Source organism: Mesocricetus auratus, unplaced genomic scaffold, assembly GCF_017639785.1.
Source record: "Mesocricetus auratus isolate SY011 unplaced genomic scaffold, BCM_Maur_2.0 Super-Scaffold_100008, whole genome shotgun sequence".
Taxonomy (NCBI): Eukaryota; Metazoa; Chordata; class Mammalia; order Rodentia; family Cricetidae; genus Mesocricetus; species Mesocricetus auratus.
This window is the reverse complement of record NW_024429192.1, coordinates 56,342,406-56,352,835: the sequence shown is the minus strand read 5'-3', so window position 1 is coordinate 56,352,835 and position 10,430 is coordinate 56,342,406. Positions and strand designations below refer to the sequence as shown.

The window sequence follows — 10,430 nt, the reverse complement described above, 5'->3', positions numbered from 1 at the left end:
AATGCAAGCTTTTCAGTCCAACCAGATTCATTTGTTCTTTCTGTTGTTAAGAACAGCCATTATGTTTCTAGAGAGCCAAAGATGCATAATGACTGTTTGCAAAGTGTAAGGAGGAGGTACATCAGCTATTGGAAGGTCCCCGGCTACCATAGGGCTTGGGAACCTAAACTTTGTTTCATCAGACAGGTGAAATGGAGTCTGAAGTCAAAATGGCAGCATTTAGGACATTTTGATGTTGCTTTGCCTGTTCCCAACACTTGTTTTTGCCCAACCCTATCCCCTCTTCACACCCTACCCCCAATTGCAGCAACCTTGACCAGCTTTTAAAAAGTAGACTTTTTATTAGAGAACTTCATACTGTGTGTTTTGATCATATTCATCTCTGTTCATTTCAGATTCACCTCCAATCTCCCTACCCCTCCCAATTTTGTGTTCTTTGCTTGCTTTAATAAACCAGAGGACAAATTGTGCTGCTGCTGCTGGGATTCTGAGGCTCTGAACTCAGATTCTCATGCTCACATGACAGGCATTTCACCCACCCACTTAGTTCCTTAGCCTTTTGATTATTTTTTCAAGGTCAAGTGAACCACATCAGCTTATATCCATTCATGTTTCTACATAAACTAGGGAGAAATGTTTCTGTTAGTGTCTAAGGTAACGAAGACTGCAGTGGAAAGTCATTATAGGTCCTTAGTTTCTTCCAGAGCAGAATCACTTATCTGTATACCTGTAGGGAGTGTAAGGATTAAAGAAAAAACAGGAAGGCAAAGTAGGTATCTTTTGACCGGCTCTGCCAAGTTATGCCACTAAGCAAACATGCCACATGCAACAGAGCTAGTGAAAGAAGTTTATTGGGGGAGAAGGAAAGAGCAAAAGGCTGTGTAGGAGTGGGGACATGAGAGAGGCAGGCAGAAAAACAGGGAAGAGGCAAGAGACAAGAAAGACAGAGAAGCAAGAGAGGAAAGAAGAGGTGAGGGGAGCAAGAGGCAAGGAGTGTGACGGTGACGCTAGATAAGACTGGGATTTCACCCACTGAAGTGTGTGGACTAGGGCGGGATGGTGCAAAACTTTAATCCCAGCGCTTGGGAGGCAGAGGTGGGTGGATTTCTATGAGTTCAAGGCCAGCCTGGTCTCCAGAATGAGTTCCAGGACTGCCAAGGGTGTTACACATAGAAACCCTGTCTGGGGGTGGGGAGAAGTGTGTAGATTAGGATACAGATATGAAGTTACTGATGGTAATACTGTAGTCATCAGTTGAGACAAAGCAATTGGCAACACCATTGTTGCTCTTTGAAATAGTCCTTGGAGTGTGTGTGTGTGTGTGTGTTCTCAGGTTTTCGAATGTGGGAAGTTAGGGGAAAACCTGGGTGTCAGTTCTGCCTTGCACCTGCTTTTGGTACAGTCTAGGGTCTTGATCTGTTTGCTTTCTCTGCCAGTTAATTAAAAGACAGGAAACATCTGAAGTGAAATGGGTAGCAACAGAGAAATCTCAAACCCTGCAAACAGAAACACACAGACTCGGCAACCACATCTAGCTGTATATGGATTCTGGATATCCATATCCAAGTCCTCACCCTTGTGTGGCAGACGGATTACCTACTGAGCCATTTCCTTAACCCGACACTGTTGCTCAATTTCTGAGATAACGTTTGGTGTCTACCATTTTCCTCCTATTCTCTACACTATTGATTTTGCTAAGACAACAGTATGTACCAGAATCATGTCCTCCAGCAAATCTGCCGAATCACTCATGGTCAGCATTCACCCTAAGGGTGGAAAACAGCGTTGGCCTCCAGTGCTGTGTCATATGTATTAGTCACTTTTCTGATGCTGTAATAAAATGCCATGATCAAAAGCAACTTAAGGAAGCTGATCCCAAACGATGTCCCTCTAGCAAGGTTGCACCACCCCCCAACTTCCCCAAACAACAACACCAACTACACCAACTATGGACCAACTTTCAAATATCTGAGCCTACATTTCTTGTTCAAACTCTCATACCCTATCAACTGTCATGTTAATGATTGGTATGGGTTGACAATGAAATGCTAACCACAGGCTCAGCTCATATAACTAGGGCATTGGTTACCAGTTGACAGGTTTTTGGGAAGTGATTGGATCCTGGGGGCATTTGAATAATCCCTTGAAGGATTCGTTACATAACATCATTGGGAGATTATAAGAAGTGGGAGATGGGGCACAATAGAAGAGTGGGCCACCGAGGGTGTGCTTGGTGGGCATAACTTGCTTAGCCTCCTCTTGCATTCTCATCTGCTTCTGCTTCCTGGCTTCTGTGTGCTAGAGCTGCTCTGCTCTGCCACGCCCTCTGCACCAAAGACAAACTTGGAGCCAAGGTGCATCTTTCCTCCTCCAAGTTGCTTTACTCAAGTATTTGGTCACAGTGACATAAAAATTTAAATACAATAACCATAATATTTATTCAGTATTTACCCTTTGCAAAAGACTGTAGGATACACGTTTAAGAACATTCTCAAAGGTTTCATTGAATCAAACAGTATAAGATCTGTGTCATTATCCCATTTTACAGATGAAGAGACCTCTTAGAACAAGTAGGGTTTTCAGTGTCACAGTGACTGTTAACCTGTGCTGTTTTCATTGAATCAAACAGTATAAGATCTGTGCATTATCCCATTTTACAGATGAAGAGACCTCTTAGAACAAGTAGGGTTTTCAGTGTCACAGTGACTGTTAACCTGTGCTGCTTTGCTTACACATCCAGGGCCTGACTACACGCAGGACTCCAAGAAAGGATTCCGAGATACCTCTGCATTTAAGGGCAGATAGTTTATAAGGGAGATAATCATCGGAAGTATGAGGAGAGAACAGAGTAAGAAAATTGTAGAAAGAAAACCAGTAACAAAGGGTGCATTATCTAGCCTATTAGCCTTGGATCCCATTTCTGCTGAGGACGTCTGGGAGACAGTGTAGACCATACACGGTTGTCCCAGTCTGGAGCTTGAATAAGCTCTTTGCCCACCACTGTTGAGAGCACTTGCTTCCTCACCAAACCCCTCTCCGTAATTGTCTAAACGCTTAATTATCCCATGTTGTTTGTTCAGGCTCCTTTCCCAGCAGGAAACAGCTCTCAGGCAGGAAGTCACAGGTATTCACCATAAGCAGCCACCAGGATCTACACCAGGATTTACAGAGACTTAAATGCAGTTTAATATTTAATCACTGTTGCTGCTTTTCCATGGGTCTGATGCAAGTCCCTGGAGGCTGTAGGGCAAGGTGTGACTGACAAGGAGCTGTATTAAAATTAACACACAACCCAAAAGCTGGCACGACACCCCATGCCCAAACTGCTTGAGATTATTCTGAGGAGACTCTTGATCCCGGCTGCCCACACCCTCCTCAGACCCACACCTCAGGCCTCCCTTTCACACTCAGCAATTTCTGAATCCTAGCATGACCCCGGCTAAGCTGTCAAACGGAGCTTCTCAGAGCAGATGGTCTGTGTTTCTCCCTTTAAAAAAATTCAGGAAGCAATAAACTCAGGATTTTATAAAGAAAAAAGAAGTGGGCTCTTTTCCCCTAAATTAAGCTATTTTGATTAAAATGAAAGCTGCAGATACATTTAAAGCCTCAGTGGAAAATGCAAAAACATGGTTTAATTCCGTTTCACTGTATTTCATGCCCTGCCTTCTCCTTGATGCTGTTCAATCGGGGGATTCTCCCCCTACCATCCCTATTTAGCTAACAACCTTCAGGGTCACCTTGCTAAGCAAGAGGACCTGGACTCTGGACTCTGGACGGCTGGTTTTGAATTAGGTTAGAAGAATCTTAACTTGAAATTCTTGGAGCGTTTCCTGAATAGCTCTGATATTCCATGCAAATATGTTACAGAAATGTACACATTAGCATTTTTTCCTGAGGTGGGAAAAAACTTATAAAGCTTTTTAGTGAGTCTCAAAGTTGTAAAGGTTAAAAACCTTTTGATTGGAAATAGTTCCAGAAACACCAAATGCCTCAGGGAAAGGCAAGAGAATAGTTCTCAAGTCTTTCCAAGTCCAACTGAGCTCACTACGCACCCAGCATGTGGCATTACCCGTAGTGTCTGGTTCTTACATCTGGCTTTAAACCTGTGTTATAAATTCAGACCTTCGTATACATGCAACTTAGGTCGTCTTGGAACATGGTCAAACACGAACAGACGTATGCCCTCCAGAGATGAGTCAGATGTAAAGCCATTGGTCCAATGTGCTGAGTTATAAAAAGCCTGGCTAGAGAAAGTAGAGCCATGCACTCAGAGTAGCAGAAGAACTAAAACTTCCATGCCTGGCACACAGGACTAGCGCTGGGTGGCCCTGAATCTTGGGCATTCAAGCAGCTGGCAACCATGGTTTACCACAGCAGTCCCAAAGATAATTGGCTAATTTATTTACTAGAATGATTTTTAAATTCCTACCACATGCGAGGCATTGTGCTAAGACAACAGAGATTTACAGTGAATAAGACAAAGTCTTTGCATTCACAGATACTCAATTCTACTTGAGAACACAGAGCTAGCCATGAGATTTTAATGGTGAGAATTGATGATATTCTATCTCAGCCTAGGGCACACAATCTAGTATTAAGGATCAAGCTAGAGATGGAAGGAAAGCTATTCTTGAGCTAACCTGGGAGCCAACACAGAAGCTTCCAGATGAAAGAGATGTGTCTCAGCCCACACCTTCTTCACCAAGTTCCTGATTCAAATATCTACCAGTCTCTGACTCAGCCCTCTGTGTAATGACTCAAGTTTCTCCATAATTCAGCATACCCCCAGAGACGTCCTATTTGGCATTTCCCCACAACAAAATGTCAGGGGGCAAATGAGTCCATATGCCCCCCACCATTGTTGATTGTCCCTGCATAAAAGCAAGAAAAACAGGGGCAAGGAACTTATTCTTGCTTTCCCAAGTCTATCCCTGGGTCCTGTCCATTCTATCTCCACGTGCTTTCAGATGTGTCCTTTTCATCCTTCCTACCCTTCCCATCCTCTCAATGCCCTCACATTGAACACAGACTTCCTGTCAGTCTGGTCCAGACAGGAACAGAAGACAGCCCAGTTTTTAAGTAAAAGAAGCTTTATAGAGCCATGAACAAGGGAACCGTAAAAGAATGTTGAGGATCTCAGGGACTGACACACCACCATCACCCTTAAGACTGAAGGGACAAAGGGAGACTATTTATTGAAGGCTGGAGAGACCTGGAGCCCATGAACTCAAAAGGATCTGTATGTGAGGCGATCCAGTGCACCAGCAAGACGGTACTGAGTGGAGATATCCCTCAATCTCACTCCTCCTGTCTTCGGCTGGATATTCCTGTGGACTAAACAAGGCCTGAAGCTGGAGGACAAGTCAGAGTGACATCATCCTTACAGGTCAGTCCCTGAGACTGGACCGGCAGAAACCGGGTGGGGGAAGAACTCACATCCGTGTTTGACCTTCCCCGGAAACACTCCTACACCATAAAGACTGCAGCAGGGAATCGTTTAAGCTTTGAAGGACACGGGGTCTCGGTACTCAGTTCATCTCCTGCGGCAGGAAAGCAGCTGTGGGTGATCAGAAGGTCGATCGTGACCGCTCCACGCCGGGCAATGCCCACAACATTGAGGGCCGGCTTTTCCTGCTTTCTCCACTCAGACACACACATTGAGCTCCTCCGGGAACTTCCTCACTGATACCAAAGAGAGGCTCTGCAAGTTTCTCCTTACCCGAAATGATGTCATTATCCCACAAACAACCACAGACTTATCCATTTCCCCAAATTTGCATACCTGTCTTAAAATAGCCTTTCCACCCCCCTCTCCCAGTTGGAATTACCACTTGAGATTTCAGAATTGCAACACTCGGTACTTTGGCCTTTGGGATTGTGCCTTTCAGCCTCATCCCCAAAACAAACAAAAAAGGCAAAACCCCCACAAGTGGCAGGATTTGGCTGGGTGCCAAGACTGGAGACTCCTGTCTAACACTTCAACTGCCATCTTGGTGAGCTTCATCCAGTTCACAGTACCCTGCAGGAGTCTTGAGGTGTCATCTCTGCCTTTCGAATAGGGCACTGAGTCCTTAACCTAGGAGGACCTCACAGTCTGTCCCTTAAACACCATCCATCCTCCATGGCCATATCCAGGGCCTTGTCTAGTTCCACTCAGCACTGTGCTATCTGTATGAACTGAATACCCCTCTCTTGATGTGCCAGCAAGATGTGCCCACTGGCACAGTAGTACCATGACTGTGATGGGAATAACCAACTGGATATGAGGCCTGCTGCACAGGAGGGAATTAAAACTTGGTACAGTGAACCCGTCGAAAAGCCCATGGCCAGGAAGCTTATAGACCATGGCGAGCGTGGAGTGGATGGTGGGGTGGATCTGCGATGGCTGTTTTACTAAGTGGTTATGTTGTCAAGTCCTTCTGAATGTTTATCCCCGCGGATCTGTGATGTTCACAGCCTTGGTCAGAGAAGCTTCCCCCTGCAGTGGGCAGAACTGCTCCAAGTGTTTGGAGTACATGACTTTGAGGGCTCATAGGTGGGCATTGAGATGGGCACAGTATGCCATAAATGGGGCATCCATATCAGCATCTCTCCACTACTCCCCATGCTCAGGAAATATCATGGAAGAGAAGGAATAAAGAATCTATTTTAGACATGACAGGCACTTACGACAGCTGAACAAGACCAAACCAGTCAGAGTCCATTTTTGATAAAAGATGGACTCACTAAGTCCCCACCTCTAGCTGTGGAGCAATTGAGAGTTGATGGCTGCTGGGGAGGGAGACTCTTTCCTCCTTGGGGGTGTGGCCACTGGGAGGCTGCCTGTGGATGCCTCTACTTCTATGTACATGGAGATAGCACTAAAGGACTCTGGGACATCTACATATCTATATCAGTATATGACATGAAGTTGGGATGTGTTTGGAGGGAATCCTGGAAGAGCTGGAGAATTGGCAGATAGATGTGATCAAAATATATTGTACACAGCTTTGAAATTCTTAAGAAATAAAAAATTTTAAATCAAAACATGAAAACTAAAAGAAAAACAATATTCCTTTCCTTTCTCCAAATTCACTTTGACATCTCCCCCTACTGCTTTTTAAAAAAATAGTATCAAGTAACAAACCCAAAATAGAAAAAGCAAAAGGAAAGGATAATGGAATCCCACACAGTCATTTTGTAATTGTGTATGAATAGGAAAATGGAATAGGAAATTCTCTTAGTAGCTAACGTGCTTCTAAGAGAAAATATTAATACATATCCAAAGTGTATTTATAGATAAATATTCAAGTAGAAAAAGTCTGGAAAGAAATTCACCACAAGAGTGACATGAACTATAGGTGACTTTTCTTTCTTTTTTTCTCTTTTTTTTAATACAAAAACAATCACTGTGTATTTACTTAATATACATTGTAAGGGCTCAAGTAGACTTAATTAAATAAAAATAAAACAAAAATAACACCTCATCTTAGAAACCAAGGAAAGTACAGACCATCTAAGAAAAAAAAGACAACATAAAAGAGAGGCTGGACATCTTGGTCAAGGCTCTTCTTGACTGGAGACCTGCTCTGATTAGGTTTCCTGCAGGTACTTCTTAAATGCTGTGTATTCAAAGGGCTTTCAATGTTAGGTTCACCTAGCAGGCCCTGGATAGACAGCAGGATGGTCCTGACATCATACGGTGCGGACCACTTATCCTTGAGGAAGTCCAGGCAGATGTTGCCCTGGGTGTCCATGTTGGGCTGGTAGCAGGGTGTGAGGAACTTCACGGTGGGTACCTTGTAAGGGTAGCCACTGGGGAACTCCAGTGAGAGTTTATACCTCAGGTCTTCGCATACCGTGCTGGCTACTCCATGGATGGTCCCTACCCATTTGAACAGGTTGTCTGATTCAGGGAAGGTGGAAATCCCTTTGTCACCAGACATCATGAGGGTCTTCAGCTCTTGCTGCAGCCTCTTGCCCACAGGGCCCTGGGCGGCGCCCCTGCTGGGCTCTGCTTGGTTGCTGGAAGCAGCTGAGTCGTGTGCAGTTTTGTGAGGCCATCCCGGGACACTGGAACAGAGGTGTGGAGATGAAAGAGCAACTATTTTTTTTCTTCTTACATATACTTAAAAACTGTGTACAAATTAAGAAAACAATGTTTTCAGAAAATCAAATTCAGAAAAACACCTATAGGACTGGAGAGACGCCACAGTAATTAAGATGACTTCCTGCTCTTTCAGAAGACCTGAGTTCAGTAGCCAACACCGACATCAAGAGGTGCACAAACCACCTGTAACTTCAGCTCCAGGGGAATCCTGAGGGGGTTCCTGCAGATGTCATATGGGAGATGAGAATGAAAACCCAGTACAGATTGACTTTGCGGACCTGGGTCAGACTTTGGGGAGTCTAATGCCAGGCGGGTCATTGTCAGCATACTTAAAACAGTGAAAAGTCCAATTCCAGGTACACAATGAAGCTTAAGGTGTGACTACATGGAGACTCCTTTACAAAGTCCATGTGACTGTGAGGGAGATTCTATAGCTAACAGACCTAGAATCTAGTGTGGTCATAGCACAGAGGTCAGCAGACCATAAAGTACTTGTGACATCTCCCCTAAGGATGGGTAATGGTCTAAGGAGGAAAGAGTCTGGGATAATCATCCTGGGGGATTTGGGTGAGGTCTGCCTCCATAGCAAAAGGTAACCAGGTCATTAACAAAATCTACTGTCAGCTTTCTGGATGGAATGCAGGTATTTGATTTCTATCTCCTCCATTGAGAACACACCCCTGTATGATAAACACCCCTGTTTCTCCTAGTACTTCTCTGTGAGTACAGGGACCTCTGTGCCCCAACAGGATCCAGTGCCCTCTTCTGACCTCTGCAAGCATTGTACTCATGTATACACACATACACACACACACACACACACACACACACACACAAATTAAAAAGAAAAGGAAACATAAACATCTGTAATTTCAGGTGGACACTTACCAGAGGGATAGAGAAAGAAAAGAATTTCAGGATTATTTAGGTATGTCCATCCTTTTGAAATTGAGGGATTAGGTTGCCACCTATAAAGTACACACTCGAGAATCCCAATAGTGTTTAAAAAAAGCAAAATCTTCACCTCATCATGTTTTAAATAACTTTTTTTTTTGGTTTTACGAGACAGGATTCTCTGTATTGTTTTGGAGGCTGTCGGTCCAGCCCGGCCTCGAACTCACAGAGATCCACCTGCCTCTTGCCTCCTGAGTGCTGGGATTAAAGGCGTGCACCACCACCACCCGGCAATGTTTTAAATAACTTTAAGGTTTGTTTTGGGTGGCATTCATAGATATCCTGGGGAACATGCCATCTAGTGGCCAACACAACACTCATTTCCTAAAATCTCTCTAGTAGGAGTGTGTAGTATATAGGTAGAAATATTTTACTTGTAGAATATGTAAATATATATAATTTTATATTTTATACATTTTATTTTTATTTATTAATATACGTTTTTATGTGTAGGTGTTTTCCTTGTGTGTATGTCTGTGTACTATGTGCTGTATGGCGCCTGGTTGACTTCAGAGGCCATAAAAGAGCATTGGATTCTCTGGAACTGAAGTTACAGATAATTGTGAAGCTGCCATGTTGATGCTAGGAATTGAAACCAGACCCTCTGCAAGAGCAGCTAGTTCTCTTAACTGATGAGTCATCTCTCCAGCTCCATTTTAATGCATTTTAAAAAAGATTTATTTAAGTAGATTGTAGTGGCATACACCTTTCGTTCTGGCACTAGGTAGGCAGCAGGAGGATCTTTGTGCATTCCAGGTCAGCATGGTCTACATAGTAAGTTTCAGCCCAGGAAGAATTATGTAGTAAGAGATGCTGCCTCAAACACACACACACACACACACACACACACACACACACAAAATATCACACATAAATGTATGTGTGTGTTCATATATACTTTAAAAAATGTTTTGTGTATGTGTATCTCATTATGTATGTGTACCACTTGTATGTCTGGTGCCTGAGGAGGCCAGAAGGGGGCACTAGATCTTCTGAAACTGGAGTCAGGAGGTTGTATTCCACAGATGTGGGTACCCAACCTGGCTCCTCTGCAAGAGCAGGAAATCATCTCTACAGACCCTGTAGTTTTAAAAATTAGTTCAACATTTCTTGCAAACGTAGCTATTTAACCATAGAAAGAAGAATCAACTGAATTAATTTCTCTCCAACTTGACTTAAAACAATCCCAGATACGGTGTCTTAAACAACATTCTCTACCACAGCTATCAGTGGTAAAAAAAATATTACAATTCTCTATCAACAGCAGTTATCTCAATAGAAGAGCAGACAAACAAGCCATGCACAGAAGAAACCACAAATCCCAACTATTGAGCACTGGGTAGAGAGGCCACAGAGAATAATTCTGAAACTGCCATCAGAATCACAA

At 43.6% G+C, this 10,430-nt stretch overlaps 1 pseudogene; it reads right to left on the bottom strand.

Annotated features, from left to right (window-relative positions):
* Positions 1-7,539: 7,539 nt before the first annotated feature.
* Positions 7,540-8,407, bottom strand: LOC101841072 (annotated as a pseudogene).
* Positions 8,408-10,430: the final 2,023 nt, after the last annotated feature.